We start from the raw sequence: 17,535 nt of genomic DNA, 5'->3' as shown, positions 1-17,535 counted from the left end.
TTGGAATTGAATGTATGTACTAAAAGATTAAGGTTTTATTGGTTTGCTTTTCACTGGGCATTGTTCCTGTGAGAAAGCTCTGATTTAAAGTTGCTGCATTGCAGTATGATGTGCTCAGTTGTGAGACTCAAATCCCAAATGACAGGCCAACTGAGATTCCTCCCAGCTTGGTCTCATCTAAACTAACTCTGGCAAAGGGCACCTTTTTATTTGGAGACAGATCTGGAACAGAAATGTTAGAAAAATATTTTGATTTGGATATTGAAGTATTCTTGGTGTTTAAAGGTGCAGTTCAGCCCTACTCCACAGAGTTTTTCAGTGTTATTTTATCCAAAACATTCAATGTGAGTTCCTGAGAGCTCATTGTGGCGCATAAAATTGAGCTGAGTCTGAGTCTAGCTGCCTCAGTCCATTCAGACCTGCTGCAGACCCTTCTAAAGACAGGAACCCTGCCTTTTTCTGGTATCCACATGCAGGCTGCAGCATTCCCACAGTGAGGTGCTCAGGTTTGTGTGGAAGTCTCTCAGAACAGAAATTTAAGCATTTCTAGTTCTTAACTTCTAAGCTCTGGAGGCCCAGCACAGCATTTAAAGAATGCCTAATGTGTGCAAACACAATTTTGCCCAGCGCAAAGAAATGTAGTTGTTGTCACTGCCAACTCTTGCATCGCTCTCAATTAATCAGGTTTAACTTTGCTTGTTTGCAGCAGAGGAATCAGCAGCTCCACAGGCTTGAATTAAAGAATGCAGGGGTGTGATAGATGTCCATGGAGTCACAGAACAGGTGAATTGAACATTGCTGAATGTCCTCATGTTAGGAGGCACACCATGATGACACTCCAACCATCAATACATGCCATAATTGTATGCAATAAATGAAAAGTGAAGAATCACCAACAGCTGTGGCCCTTATATTTTTTAAAAAAATGCAAATACAATCACTCCTTTTGAATTTTCATTAAAAAATTAATGTCCCTGCCCAGCAGCTTGGAAGATGGTCTGTGGATACATATTAGGCTGAGGAATTAGAGCTCACAACTACCATCTGCCCAAACAGAGCCCTAACTGCACCAAACAGAATGTTTTGGGCCCATCATGTAGCCAGATACACAAGAATGATGGGGCCAGTGAAAGGCCACCTAACTAATGTTGAGGAAGATGTCAATTATGGACTTTGTGCACAAGCTCATTGCTGTGGTTGCACTCCTTGACAGGGAGAAGCGGCTCTGACAGAAGGAGCCCTCTGGGAACTCCTCTCTGTCTGTCCTGTCCATGGGGACCACACACGCCCAGAGCCAGGAAAGGACCTCATTCCCTGAGGCCATGATTCCATTTCTGCTCCCTGGCTGACCAGAACAAGGGTGGGGAATGAAGACAAGGCCGACCTTGCTGGTGTCCATGTGGCTCCACCAGGCTCCTCAGGGTGGTTTCTGTGGGATGTGATGTACATGACAGAGTTCAGCATTTCTGGTCTCCCTCGAATGTACAGCAGCACTGGAGCCCTTCCCTGTCTGAACCCTTCCCTTTGATTTGCTCCCTGGCCACGCGAGTCTTCCTGAGCTGTACCCACGGTGCTTTATCGTGTGAGAAAGGTGCTCCATCCAAACAATGTGAATTAAAGCAGGTCTAGAGAATTCCTTCTTTGTAATAAGTTATCCATTAAATACCACTTGAGCTTTTCTTGTTTTAAAGCATATGTCAACACAATCTCAAATACTTTTTATAAAGTACTAGTAGTAAGTCATTAAAAATGACAAAAATGTCTTTAATCTATAAAAAATATTTTAATCAACTGAGATATCTTTTTCAACATAACAAAATAAACACAACCCAGACTAGGCTATCTAATCTTCAGCTCACAGTGGGATGACTTTACAACAGAATGTCAGAATCACCAGCTAAATTCATTGGGTGCTTACTGCTCTCAGGGCTTTCAGGTATGTTCTCCTCACTACTGTGGAATATCCTAGTTCTTTTTAAATATTTACAGATGTCGAATATTTGTATGTTTGCATTTCCTTGGGGGTAAATCCTTGCACTTTCTGAAAGGTGCTATGATTGAGAAATAGGAAATAACTTTTTGGTGGCCATTGCTCAAAGGTAAGATAATAATTTAATAATGTTTGTGAGCAGCCATTCAGAATTTGCATCTCCTCCATTTGATTAAAATTACCAGAAATACTGGAAAAGGCAGAGGAGTTCAGAGAACAGGGAAGAAGCTGGTAATTATATGAAATGGAATATAGTTTGGGAAAACCATATATAGCATAAACATATAGCATTAATAATTTAAATGTAGGATTTATGCATGTAGCATTCTGCATAGTTGAGAAGCTACATTGAAAGGTGACCTTCTATTTTTAAATTACCCTAATTGAAGCTGTTCTGTATTTCATATGGTGGGGCTGTAATAAAGACCAAGATGCAGCATAGAAGTTTATGATAATTATGCACATGATTCACAATGTGTGGTTGATCTACACTCATATTTCATGTTTTGTTGTATGATAATTATCAAATACTTCTTTTCTGTGATCCTTATTCCCTTTCATGCTCCTTCTAATTGAACAGAAGAGATCTCCACACAGGGATTTCAACCATTTAGTCATATAAATAGAGATGGAAATCTCTCCATGGTATTTCCCCAAGTAAATATTTGCTGAGATTTAATAATTACATGGTCTAACATGGACAAATCTAACTTTCACTCAGACCAGTTTTGCAAAGTAAATTTCATAGATTTATCTCTTCTCCACAAATTTGTTTTGTATTTTTAATAAGTCTCTAAGAGATATCTGTCTGTCACAACCAAATGCACAATTTGATATCTATGCTTGTTTCTTTGCAGGAAAGCAGAGGAAGACTCAGAGAAGTTTGAGCTTCTCTTGATCTGAGGGACTTCTCTGAAGCTCTCTCTTTGTGTTCAAAGATACAGAGCTAATCCAGCTCTGTGGCGTTGGTCCATGTGATGGCTGATAATATCTGTGCCTCAGAGCGTTGGGAAATTCGCTCATCTGTAACCCAGGCTGCTTTTCCTCCTGAGGACCAAGAGGATCTGTGGATGTGATCCCTGCCAAGGTACAATCACCACAGGGAACAACACCCCAGCTTTCACCTCCTAAGGATCTGCAGTCACAAAGAACAAATATCTTTCTTTGTTAGTGAGTGTGTGACAAGAAACTAATTCTACTTGCTGACAGTTGCTGCTGCTCTATCCTAATTTCTCCATTAAAACGTTAAGTGTACTGTGTTTTATGTCGATGTTTCACACATTTACGCAAACACAGACAGATTTCTTTCTCAGTACAGGCAGTACAGAAGCCTTTTTACACCATTACAGCAATAAATGGAGCTGTAGTAAAGGTGAAGGAAAGGTGAATCACAGCTAGAAGGAGCACACTTACTGCTTCTTATTTTCTTCATAAACTAAGCATGTAAGGGTAGGCATAAGTCACTCAGTATCTGTTTTATTTCTGAATAATTTCTTCATAATTTGATTACCTCTGTATTCTTTAGAGAAGTGTTGCCAATAGTTAAAAATGGTTGTGATTTTTTTCTTAAATTCCTTTTTTGTGTATGAGTTTTTAGCCATGTCTGTTCTTGGAAAATAGCCTGCCTCCTCTGCAAAACATTATTCCAATAATGCTTGTGTTTCTCACCTCTGGGCTCGAGAGACTATGAAAAGTATCTCCCTTTTTAACAAATCTTTCAGAACTACTCAGCCCCTTAATTTCATTATAAATTGACTTGTACAAATCCTTACAAGTATGGTTGCCCTTTGACAGTTCTTCCTGCTTTAGTCTTAGAACAGCAATGGGAACAGAACTCTTGATCACAGCAGGAATGCGTTTATGATCATGCATTGCTCAAGTCTGTTTTTATTTCTCGTTTTATGTAAAATGCTGCAGTAATCCCTTTAGAATTCCCCTCAGCTTAAATCTCAGAGACTGTTCAAGACTGCCTCTTAATGTCTCAAGAGCACTTCAGCTCACATAAGCCTCATATTCAACAGGTAAAGCCCACTTTGTTCTATAGAGATGGCTGAAGTAATGTAAAATTAAAGATTTAATCTTCTGTGGCAACTCAGACTGTCCTCAGTGCAGCACAAAGACACTAAAAGTATGTTAACTTTTAAGTAAGTAGAAAATTCTTTGATTGACAGTGGTCTGCTGTATTGATCCCAAAAACTATGCCACAACAAATTTTATTACAATTGGGTGAGAAGAATTATTGCATGCTTTGGGAATGCAAGGGGATTCATTTTACTATTAACAGGTTTTCTCCATTATAAATTTTAATTGACAGGATTTAAAGGCAATTGAAGTAGAGACCAAACATTTTGGGCAAATTAAGGAAGGATTTTTTTGGGTTTTTGTTGTTTTGGGGGGTCTTTAAAACTAAATTTAGATGGAAGCAGTCAAAAGACACTTGAGAGTTCAAATAACTGGTAATTCTATGAAACAGAATATAGTCTGCACACTTTTATTCTCATTAGGAACTTCACACAGGGGCTTAACTGATCTGTACCTTTAATGTGTTTTCTCCCAGCTAGAGGACAGATGCTTGCACAATGGGCTCCACCAATTAATGCAGCCCAGGCTGACATTCAGAGTGGGTTAATATGGACAGAGCCAAACTTAGCACATATTTCCTCAGCCACAGATCAGTCAGGTGCTTCCAAATCCCCCAGTCTTACCCTCAGCCAACCAACAGAAGCTGTGTTGAAGTTGTCTGGTATCCCTCAAGTCTCTTAGGTTTCCCAAGAAGAACAAATGCAACCCACAGATGACTCGAGAAGCAAAGCAGGCAGGCATTTTGGTTGATGCTTTGGGAATAATTCTGATATTTCAGTGGTTCTTTTCTACCTTGAACTGAGACCAAAAGTTGAAATGTTAATTTCTTTATGTACCTAAATGTCCTGGAAAATTGCAGATGGCCAGACACCTAGATGAAACATTTTCATAGAGAATAGTTAGTACTCATCTGTTTCCAATGCCATGGCTCCAAGTCCTCATCAGAGATGTGAAGGACCAGGTAGATCCCAAACACAGGGTGGCTGAACAGTTCTCTAGCCTGTATTTACTTGATTTTACATCAGAACTTTACTGGTGACAAGGGAAGTTTAGACAGGTTCCTCATGTGAACACACAGAAACCCATCTTTAGGCATCACAATATGTGACCTGTATCCTACCCAACATGATTAAACTGCTGTAGATGTCTAATTTGCTCATGAAGGCCACAGCCTTTGCAGTCCCTGTGATTTCTTTTAAAATGTAGCACTGGAACATTCCTGACATGATATTCCTGCAGTATTTCAAACTGTATCATTTTGGGGCAAAATTCTGAGATTTGTAAAATATAAAAGATTACAAAGAACTGAGGCCTATGGATTATTCTTTTTTTTTTTTTTTTGCCTGTTTTAATAGCTCCCCATCTAGAAGAATTCAGTTTTTCCCCTTCTCTACCTTCTTTCCTTTTTGTTCTCTTGCTCTTACTTCATGTATTGCATTGAAAATGCCTGATTCAATATAAGATGGGAAATTGCTGCAAAATTCAGAGACCATTTTCAGTGGAGCGGTTTGGTGGCCATGGGAGGCACTCCCATCCAAAAGGTGACAGGATGCAATGCAGGGAGCCTCATTCCTCTCTTCATTGCTTCATTTTCAATATAGCATGTTCTTGTCATTGATCTAGGAACATCCCTCTCTAGTTTGTTTTGGAAGGTGTCCCAAATCTGGGCACCTTGATCAAGAAAAGCAGAGAGAAAAGGTTGCTTCAGCTTCTCCTTCTTCCCCAAAATTCCTGTGTTGTCTGCCATTAAGGCAAAAAGATTTTGGGGATGCTGCCATCAAAAAATGCTCTGAGCATAGAAGAATCCTGACTATGGACCTTGCACAACAAGGCTGAGTTTTACATTGTAAAAAGAAGAAAAGTAAGACTACATTTACTTTTATCTTTCAGAATACAAAGATGTTTATTTTCAATTTTCAAACGCTCTCAATTGAACAAGAAATATGTATTTGGGCAAACATATTTGGCCAAATCCCTTAAGATCCCAAAGCAAAAACCTCAAAATCTCACCTAGGTTTGCCCAGCAGCCTCCAGAATCAGACACTCATCTGTCTCAGAGCTGCAGCTTTAAATGGCTTGCTGAAAGTGTGCAGCCTCATAGGCAATTTCATTTTGTAAATGTAAGCTCTGTGAGGAGTGCCAGGATAAAGACAGGGCTATAATTACTTGAAAAGGCAGAGGTTGCTCCTCCAGCATTCATCTCCCTATCTCGGAGCTTTACCCCTTTGCCCACCATCGCAGCAGAGGAGTGTTTGCTCTGTGAAAGATCAGAACTGTCTGGGAAGGATGGAAAGGAAAGGGAACATATCTGCAAAAGGTTCCTAAGCCCAGCTGTAATCTCACTGCTCCCTTGTGGGGTTCTTTAGTCTCAAATAAATAGTTCAGAAACATCTTTTTGAGCAAACTGCAGTAACACTGGCAGTGTTACCCTACATAAGTCCAGCTGGTAGGAAATGCTGGGTCTGAGGCTCCTGTTAGCTCTTTCTGCTTTAACATAGGGTCTAAGATAAGTTTTTGTAACTTTTCAGTCTCTCAGTTTCCTATCCTCAAAGTGAGAGCAGTGCTTTAGTTCATCTAGAACCTGATACAAAAGCCAGGAAAAGCTCTGGGGCCAGGAACCAAACCTGAGGTGTCACTCTGCAGTTCCCAATCACTGCATTAGGCTTGCTATGTCCAGATTATTTCTCATCTTTCCCTGTCCAACATACAGAGACTTGAATTTTTTTTTTTTCTCTAGCAATAGGTCAAAAAAAGGAGAGGCAGAGAATTCCCCAGTATGACCAGCTGGTGTGTACAAAGCCAGTACCCAGTTTGGGATTATATGAGTTTGATGCCTTTTGACTGAGGGAGACTGGACCTGCCTGAGCTCAGCCCCGCACAAAGACAGCCAGGACTGCATCCTGGGGATCACTTTGGGGTTTTTTTTGCTTCACTTTTCTATAAATGCCCAGTTTCTAGTGAACCTTTAGGCACTGATGATGCCACAAATACCTGCAGCCCAAATTCAGTTAAGATGCTTGGGTTTTTTTCACTATGACCTATGAAATCTGCATTTAAGTGCTGAAGTGTTTGTTTGGCTGTTACTGCTTTTGACATTCTCATCTCATGAAAATCAGTGTGTGTTCCACCACTGACTTCAATATAGCTGGAATTTTTCCTTAATGTCTTGAGCTAATAGCCTGTTACTTGGTACCAGCTATGACTGGGCAATTTCTGATTTATCAGAGGAGATGAAACATTCTTGATGTACCAGCTAAAACTTTCAATCAATCCAATGCAAAAATCCTCTTCTTCCTAATAGAATATTCTGTTTCTCCCAGCTCCCTGGGAAATTCCATTATCTTCTGTCATGTGTCAAAATATATCCACTGAGTATTGATATCAAGCAATTATGTGAGACAAAATCATTTGTGTATGGTAAGAAAGCAGAGGCAAAGAACTGCATTCTGAACTGCCTCTCTTGGTAGCAATGTGGCAAAGGCTTCAAACCTCATATGGAAATGAGAAATTCATGTAAATTGCTTTGTCTAAATAGATTTTCATTAGCAGTGAAATCTGAGCAGTTCAAACTCACTAACGTTCACTGGCAAGAGCCAAATGGCTGAGTCAACATCACTTTTAGTCTTTAGTTCTTTTCTGCAATGCTGAACCACTGAAATAGTCTGATCAAACTTGGCATTGCATTGTGCCAGATTAGTTAAGTCATTGACTGACTCATCCTTGGGGTATGACAAGTGCTAAATGAGCTACTGATCCTTTGCATTGCTGGGTACAGCTCCCTGTGGGTACAGGACACAGACAATGGGAGATATTTATACTGGGTGGCTCTGTCCTCCTGTTTAACTACTCTTATTTATCCTGCATAGCTTCTCTTCCTCAGCCTAGATGCTGATTGTTTTAGCTGTGATGGAAAGGAGAGAAGTCTAACCCTCTTAATTTAAAAAACAGGAGGGTCATCAAGATTCCATAGGTCAGTTTGAGCAGGACTCAAAGTGAAGGCCTGAAATCCTATATCTGTACATGGTGCAGCCTCCAGGACACGAGGAAGGAGGTGTGCCATGAGCTCTAAGCAGGATTATGCACTGCAGAGATAAGGCTGTGCCCTGCTGTGCATCCAAGAGCATCTCTGTGCTCAGAGCTGCCTGACAGAGCTGTGCCCCTCAGGCAGCCAGGCTGCTCCTGTGAAGACAGATTCCTCAGGAACATATCCTGAGATCCAAAACAAGGATGCTGACTGAAAGCCACAATTTTCACAGTTCAGCAAGGTTTTCAAGTGTAACTATCTGAAGTCTGCCTGTGTGGAAGATATCCTGAGATGCATCCATTCAGGTGCAGAACAAAGAGGCAAGAAACAGGGTGACAAGTCTCCCAGCAGCGTTTCTCACCACTTCTTTCAGGATGCACAAGTTTTCTCTGGAATTCTTTGGCTACAACTCTATAAAAGGGCTTAGAGCTTTATGGCCTTGTGTTCTGCACTTGCTTTCCTCAGAGGAAATTTAGATTCAGTCAACAAGATATGCTAAATGGAAAGCTGTTCTAGGTATATCTCAAGGCAGTTTAGTTTGCATTATTGTCCACTGGGGATATTCTTATCATGCTATTTGTGTGCAGAAGTGTCATAACTAACAGACAGGCCTGTCCCTTCCTTGTTTCTCTTTAGCTCTGTGCTATCCAATACTTTTGAATCTGTACAGAACATTGGAATGCACAGTTCACCTTTACAGTATTAATTGAATGACAGCGCACTTAACTTAAGAAAAAAAAAAGGATTTGGAAAGTGGCTAAATTTACTTTTTTGTTCGTTCTCAGAGTGAAACTATTCTGGCTGAATTCACCTCAGTGATGCTCCTTCGGTGCTCTCCCACGTGAAATAGGAGATTTTTTCCATTAAAAAACATAAAGCCCCAAACAAACAAACCAACCCAAACAAATAAACAAAACCCCCCTCCACAAAACAACAACAATAAAACAAAAACCCAAACAAACAAACAAACCCATCACAAAAAAACCCATTTAACAAAAAGGATCTGGAATACCTGGTCAGTTATGAATTCAAGGTCTCTTGAAGTCCCTATGAATTCAGAGTCTCCATCCCAAAGACAAAGCAACTGCTCACAAGCAAAGCAGGAGACTGCATTGAGCTAAAGTTGTCCACACAGTCCTGGCACTATACAGGGATGGAAGAAAACAACTACAGCTGGAATTAAGCGTCTGCAACAACTTCTCAGGTGATTAAAGTGTTTTTAGACAGTTAATATCATCTATTGTTACTGGCTCTCACAACTTACACTGAAAGCTCAGGTACAAGTCCTCCTCCTGCTTTCTGAACTGTTGTGTGGGACAGTTTTAGGGGCCCCTAAACTTGTTTTTCTAATAGAACCAAACATTTGAAATGCCTGAGACTGGTGATACACTGGCACAGGCTGCCCAGAGAAGCTGTGGATTGTTCAAGGCCAGGTTGGATGAGGCTCTGAGCAGCGTGGTCTAGTGAAAGGTGTCCCTGCCCATGCCAGGAGGGTTGGAACTGGATGGTTTTTAAGGTCCATTCCAACTCAAACTGTTCTATAATTTTGGGATTTGAGAAACCTGAATGTCCTTACTGGGATTTCTGCACTCCCTGGGTCTTTGTCTGAGTCCTGGTTTGCTCCTCCTGCCTGAGTTGCACCAGATCTGGTTCACATTGCTGAGGGGAGCAGCCCCTCTGAGCTGCTCTCACCCGTGGTTTGACTGAACTCCTGCAGGTGTGATTGGTGCTGTAGTTTCTGGGGATCTCACTAAAGTTAGTAAAAATAAACATGGAAACTTAGTAAATTAACTTATGCAATTATGCTCATTTAGTGCAGCAAAAGTACAGCAAAACCTTGTGGTATCTTTTTTTTTATACTCTGGAGATCTGGAAACCCAAATTGGGTTTGGTCCACAACAAGTTCTCCCAGAGTAATAGCACAAGGTCTGAAGTGTACTTTCAGGCTCTTGATAGATGTCTGAATAGCACCTCCTGGTCAGCAATAGCAATCCTTCCCTACCTCAACCTCTGCCAAATTAATTCCATAAATGCTTTAGCACTAATATATTTGTAAGCTGGAAAAATTAGACCTGGAGAATGAGATATTGTGTTAGTCCAGGAAGGCATGCAAGCCTTTAATGAAAGCAGGTAGGATATAAAACTAATAATCACTCATTTAAAAATTGCTAAATGCTATGAAAAATTGCTCTGGTGTGTGGAGAGTTTAAGAGAGACCCACAAAGTAAGAAACAGCTATTGCTACTGGTGGCTCGTGAAGCCATTAAATACGTCTGACGTTCACTTTTCAGGTCTGTGAGTCACACAGACACCACATCTTGCTTCAACCAGAAACAAGACCCACTTTACCCAATAAATTGACCAGACAAGGCTGTTCATTTGACCCTAATTACCCAAGTGTTCAGCCAATATTATGCAGACAGACAACATCAGTTGACACATTGGTCCTGCTAATAGTGATACTTAGCACTCCCTACCATTTTTCATCTTCAAAGCACTTTCGAAATTTTACTTAATTAATATCTTTGAAGATGCCAAACTGTTTGCTGATATTTCACTGATAGTTTCTGCTCTTTCCAGAGCAGAGGAAAAGATGCTATTTCCTAATTAGGTTTTAGTAAAGACACTACTGACTTCCCCTTCTTCTCATCTGGTTTTCAGTATCCTTCTATTTCCAGCAATCTGACCTCTTGCCAGTCGGCACCTGGGGAATTATTGCCTTACTTGCCTTTTAAATGGCATATAACAAATTGTTGTCAAAGCAAAACCTTTCCATTTTTCTTTCAGACAAATTTAAATTTTACATGCTTAAGTCTCAGATCTTCAATTCTTTTAGTCATTAACAAAGTAGGAGTCAATTAGTTTCAAATAATTTTCTATCTTTTAAATATGTTTCTTAGGTATAGTTTCCTGGCTTTCTGTTTGTTACAGTCTTACAAACATTTATCAGACGTTTGCGTTATAGGCCACTGTTTCAGTGGAAGCCTTGTCAGGTTGTTGAAATATGGATGTGATTCTGGACCTTTCATGTGTTCATGGAACATCTGAAGCCACATACAGTATATTACATGTCATTAGCACTGCTGCATCTGTCACTCTCAGAGGGGAATTGGCTACTGGCAGGGTGCTCTCCAAAGTCACAAACAAGCATTTCCACCAAGGTCATGAAGCTTGTAGCTTTTACACACAACAGTGTATTTAGGGGAAAAAAATTATCTGCAAAGGATGACTATATCCTATAAAATTAACTGTGAAAGGCAGATTTTCAGTAGGTGTGAGGACAGTGCATAGCTCAGACAGTTTTACAAAGTACACAGAGAACAGTTTGTTAGGATGCTGCTTCAATTCCCTCTGGGCCACTCAAAAATTGTGCCTTACACTACATTACAAAACTCTCACTTGTTGAATTTTAAATGACCTAGACATTAAGGAAGATTAATTTCCTTCTAGTCCTTTTCTTTTCATTTTGTTCCAACCTCTCAACTATTTCTTCTAATTCTGCTCTAGCTATAATCATCCTTCAAATACATATCTGTCAGGCACAGCACTGTCCATCATTTGTCACACTGAAATACAGACTCACACACTCACACTGCACACTCCTGTGTGTCTGGCTGTAGCTCTTTCATCTGCAGCTCAGCAAAGAATTGAGCCTGCTTGCATTCTGTTCAACAAAGCACTTAAACATAAAAGTAAGGATCAGGCTGATCCTGAAGCACATTGCAATTAGAAATGCATTGTTTAGTTAAAGGTTGAGATGAATGGTACTTTTGGATATCTTATGCACTATAGGAAGAAATCTCCTTCCACTAACTTTCTGGGATGAAAAAAATCTATTCCAGTGGGTACTTCTACCAGCAGAAAATCCATCTGGCCTTACTCTAATAGGATGCTAAAAACATCAACAGTGAGAAACACCCAGAGCAGAAATACTTGCTAAAGATGTGATCAGCAGCCAGCGTGCCCCTCAGGGACTCACTGTTTACTCCTCTGGTGGGTTTTTCCAAAAGAAGAAAATCTTGATAAAAATACACCCACCCTATAGAAAAAAAAAAAAAAAAAAGAAATGAAAACAAAATTTTTAAAAGCAGTTTGGCATAGAAGAAAAGAGAAAAGAGAGATCTCAGGGAGAAACAATTTTTAACCAGTCTACTGCTTCCCCCAGCACCAGCCATTCATGGAACAAAAGGCCTCTGAGAAGCTGTGGCCTACGAGAGCTCATAGAGGAGGTACAGGAGATAATTTGTTTAAAAGAAAGAGCTGCAAAGCAAAGGTCACTTCAAAGACTGCCCAGAAATGTGGAATGCTGGCCTGCTCCTCCCTTTCACACTGCAGTGTTGCCATGATAGCATGCTCTATCCTACTTGTGAAATTGTTTCTAACCACAGAATATCTTGGTACATTTTTCCCTGTTCTCCTCATGGTTTTCAGGATCAAACTCTACTCAAGGCTCCACAACTGAAAGATGATATATTTAGAGGCAAAATGAACGATCTTCGTTTGTTTGTTTGTTTTTGACAGCTGTATTTATATTTCTTCACAGATTGCTCAGCTGGGGTTTAAAGCTTTTCTTTAATTGTGCTTATTATTCTGGAAGTGACCCAGTACATCCTGCAGTGGTTGAAACTGGATGACAAAATTAAAGTGAAAGAAGAGCTTTGCTGTCCTCTCCAGCCAATTATGAAGCAAGCAAAGACACTGTGAAGAAAAAAAATCTTTTTAAAAAATCAAGAAACCAAAGCCAAAATGCCCTTCATGATTCTGAGGTATTTTGGTTCATTGTCATCAGTTTGGACACCTCTTCAAAGCTTTTCTTTTTGTTGTTGTTGTTTCTGGGCCACTCATAGTATTTTAGTTCACATTTGTCATAGCAGAACCCATCTCAAGATGGGTCTCCATTTGCTCCTGCAACTGAGATGAATGAAATTGCTTTGCATGAAAACAAGGCATTCCCAAGGATGTCTTTAATTGTTTCTTTTTCTGACCATTATTTTCCAAGAATTCATGTTGACAAATGTATGGCAGCAATTGGAAACTCATAATTTTAAGTAAAAATTACACTGAAAGAGGATTGAATTGTAGTAGTGTGTGCAAAGCCATTCTGGTTTTTAAAATCCTGTTTCTGATGAAATGAAGAAGCCTGAAGAAGATGCTACAGACTTTTGCTTCTCTGAGACTTCAGCAAGTCTAGTCCTCATTGGTCATGGTCTACAGCATTGGCCTTTGGTAGTATCATAAAAATACAAAGGAAAAGAATAAGAATTCTTTGTCAGTCTGTTGCTTACCAAGTCTGCAGACTTATTTTTCTCCAGGTATATGTATCTTGACATTTTCAAAATGAAATCAGCACCTAATCCATCCATGAGTAATCTAACTTGTAGGAAACAGACAACAAAAAGAATGCTTTTAGATAAATCCTAATTAATTGTACATGCAAATGTCTTGGATGGATGTGGTCATGCAATTCAATTACATGACTAATTACACTGGAATTATAATGCCATATTTAAATAGATAAACATATATAAAAGTGCCTGTCCAGGAGTTTGCATGCTGGAGACTGGGAATAGAATCATTTATTGGCTCTTTAGTGCCACCTGTTGAAAACTGAAAACTCAAGCAAATGAATTTGTGCGCCAATTAGTCAACCATTTAGAAGAATGTCCACTTGCTTGGCAGGTGTGAAAGTCAAAAACTTCAGAAATTTAGCAACTGGGGTGGAAGTATTTGAAACACGGTTGTCACCCTAGGAAGGACAGTGTAACACCCCATTGGGGACACTGGGGAGCAGGAGCCAAGCTCTTGGGACATGTGGCACGTTCACGATGTCACACCCATTCAAGAACAGGGCTGGTTTCCCTTCTCCCCAGTGAGCCATGGCAGCACATACCTCAAAACAGGCATCCTGGCTGCAGAACCCTCTTCTCCCATGAGTGATTCCATGGTAGAGCTTCTCTGCTGACTAGGAGCAAGATTGCTGCTGCCTTGGCCGTGCAGGGCTGTGCTGGGAGCAGAGGGAGCGCTCGGATGCGGCGTGAGGCGCCATGCAAGGAGAGCAGAGTTCCCGCTGTGTCTGTGGGGAGCGAGCACCAGTGAGGGGAGCAGAGTTCCCGCTGTGTCTGTGGGGAGTGAGCACCAGTGAGGAGAGCAGAGTTCCCGCTGTGTCTGTGGGGAGTGAGCACCAGTGAGGAGAGCAGAGTTCCCGCTGTGTCTGTAGGGAGTGAGCACCAGTGAGGAGAGCAGAGCTCCTGCTGTGTCTGTGGGGAGCGAGCACCAGTGAAGTCAACTTCAGCTGTGACAGCTCAGTGGCCAAGCTGCTGACATCACCTCTGAGGTCAAGAGAGCAGATCAGAGTAAAAAAGGTCTCCCAGAAGTTCAGTTTTCATAAAAATTATTTCTTGCCTGCTTTACTCTTTTACTTTAAAAAGAGCATCCATTTTAGGCTATATTTTTTGCCTTTGGATTTAATTGATGATCAAGTTCTATCAAAAACTTAAATGTGGCCAGATCTCAGGCCTGTTCTTCAGGCTGAGATCTTAATCTAATGTCACATGGTTTGCCAAAGATGAAATAATGTAAAAATTCTTATTAAAGAAGTAAAATCTATTTCCTGTGCAAAACCAGTCATTTCACCCTTTTACCGACAACTTGAGAGGATACTCTGACAATTTAAAAACAAGTAGGCAAGGTAAAGGTAAATCATGGGGCTGCTTCACAAGCACCCCATGTGGCACCATGGTTTAGGCAAGTGGCACTTCAGGTGAGAAAGGAACACCATGGTGGAGGAGGACAAACCATGATGGAGATTTTAGCAATTATTGAGGCAACCAGGATGGTGCAGGGAAGCTGGGGCAGTTTGTTCTGTGCTCCTCAGTCTCTCTCCAGCTCTGCAGGAACTTCTGTCATGAAAAGATAGTGAGAGTTTTTAGGATAATGTTTTCATTTCACTGTGGACTTCACGCAGTTTTAAGGTGATAAAGCAAAATCACCATTTCAGCCCATTTGCCTCCAACTCTGCTGTGCCTTAAAACATAATGTTTCATGCACACCATTGAAGGAACAGAACCTGCTACCAGAGCTGGGCACAGAAAAGTGATCCCCTATTTTCAGAGAGAATATTTTTCAAAATCTGGTGCAATATGGAAAAAAAAAGCCTCCACAGATATTAAAAGCCATCAAGGAGAACCTGGCAGGCACTGGCCCCACAGCTGCACACCCACCTGCCTGTGGTAGAACCTGCATTCTTTCCCCCAGGACACCCATGGGGTGAGCTGACATGACTGGGCAGCTGAAGGACAACACTTAAATTCTGCCAGTGACAGGTCAAAACGGGACCTTCTCCATGGGCTGTCTTCATTTCTCCACCTTATCACATTCCCACTTATGTTTGCTGCATTTCTTTGAGCCAGTCTGCCCCAGAGCTTCAAGCTCAACACATGATTAAATCAAAGTACTGCTGTTGTCTGCAGCATTTCTGACCTTTCTGGCTGACTTTCATTACCACTGACAGATTCAGCTGCCCAGATGTTTGTCCAGGTGTCACTTTCAAAAAATTGCCAAAATAAGGGGTGTGTCCCCCCATTTGGCTGGGCTTTCTAACATTTCTATGTAGGTATTTGAAAGGATAATAAAATACAGAAATCATCCCACCCAAATGAAAGCAAACCTTTGTCTGAAACATCAACTTTAAGATGATGAGCAACCTTAAGCACAATATTTTTGGCACAAAATACTTCCTGTTTCAATTTTAATCCTTTTTAAACATTACTCCATTCCAGTTAAACACCTGTTTTAGCCCTACAGAAGCTGAATCTCCAGAATTATATTCAATACCTATTATTCTTCCAAGTGGGAAAGAATTTCATAGAGAAAAGTAGAATAGCTATTATGACAGTAATACTTTATCATGGAGTAGCTTTTGGTGAAAAAAGGTAAGTCAGTGGCTTTGACAGATAATTATGGACTCCTATTACACAGCAGAATATCATTAAAAGTTACAATATGTAAAATGTCTTTCACATTTCAAAAAATGTTATCTATGTTTTTCTCAGTTAAATGAATTACCAATTTAATGAGACAAAGTCCTTTCAAATGTGAAATATTCACTCCTTGATTTTCTGGCAACACTTATTTTTAAAATATTGTATATATTGTTGTCATGCATATTTGGTGCATGAGGAGAAGTGTTTGGAAATGATTCCACACAATCTTGTTGACCTTTGTGATGCAAAATGAGAAAAGATTTCACAGTTAGGTGGTAAACAGTCCTAATATCCTACTTCTGTATGGCTTGAAAATACTCATGATTTCAGGACAAAGCACAAATATACAAGGCACATAAGAGGTGCTTTGTTATTACTTGTAGTGCATTTAAATTCTGCCATCAGCCTTTACTCATCCAAGCATGTTGAAGTGAGCAGCTTCAGCCACTTAAAAAAGGCTTGATTTGCAGAAATTGATGGACCACCTCCTTCAATCTACTACTCCTTTTTATAGAATTCTACTTTTAAGGAGTTTCAAGTTGGATACCCAAAATCAATACTTACTTCTGAAATTGGAGGTCTTCAGCTTAGCTTCAAAGAGTAAAACAACAGGGATCAGCTGGCTGTTTTGTGCTGTCTCAGTTTCTGGGCTCCCAGAGAAGAAAATCTCAAGTTGCTTTTGTAGCCTCATAAAATGCAGATATTTGTCTGCACTAAAATTAATCTTATGTGATATGTCCTATCTATTTACTCCCTGCAAATTTCTCTTGAAGAAACACAAAATAACCTATTTCACATCTGCATCCCTGTCTTTAGGGCGCTATCACCTTTTACTGCATTCAGGAGGATTTACCAATACACCCAGAATACAGAGAGTTGTGTCAAAAAAGATGAGACAACATCTCCTCAGTATTGCCTTTGGCATTTTCATTCATGTTAGCTTGGGGTTTGTCAGCTGGTGAAGAGTTGGGAACAGAAGAATGACTACAGCAAGGGGGTGAAGCAAAGTCTCCTGCCTAAAATTCAGGAGCTCTGCCAGACTCAGACATAACTTGTTCCCCCAAAGAACTGAATCAGAAGAACGATCACTTTTCTCTCTTTTCTCCAAACACAGCAGGTATTAAAAGGGCTCACTCTGAGCTTGTCTCTGCTGCAGCAGCCCAGTAGGAGTGGATGTCAGCTCTAGCAAATGCAAGGCTTTGAGGGAGAGACTAAGAGCTGTAGGGCAATAGGTGAAGAGAACTTTTTAGCACCAATCCTTCACCATTTACTGTTTTCCTACATTTCTACTTTTCCATTCCTTAAGGACATATCCACGGAGTAGCAACTTGAAAGGTCACTTTGCCATCTGAAAAGGGTTTTTTATTGCATCATGGGGATGCTGTGATCCCTGCCTGGAATTCAACATGCTCCAGGACTGCAATCTATTCCATTTCACAACAGTGGGATTTCATTGC

This window comes from Zonotrichia leucophrys, chromosome 2 (assembly GCF_028769735.1).
Source record: "Zonotrichia leucophrys gambelii isolate GWCS_2022_RI chromosome 2, RI_Zleu_2.0, whole genome shotgun sequence".
Taxonomy (NCBI): domain Eukaryota; kingdom Metazoa; phylum Chordata; class Aves; order Passeriformes; family Passerellidae; genus Zonotrichia; species Zonotrichia leucophrys.
This window is presented reverse-complemented; position numbering follows the sequence as displayed.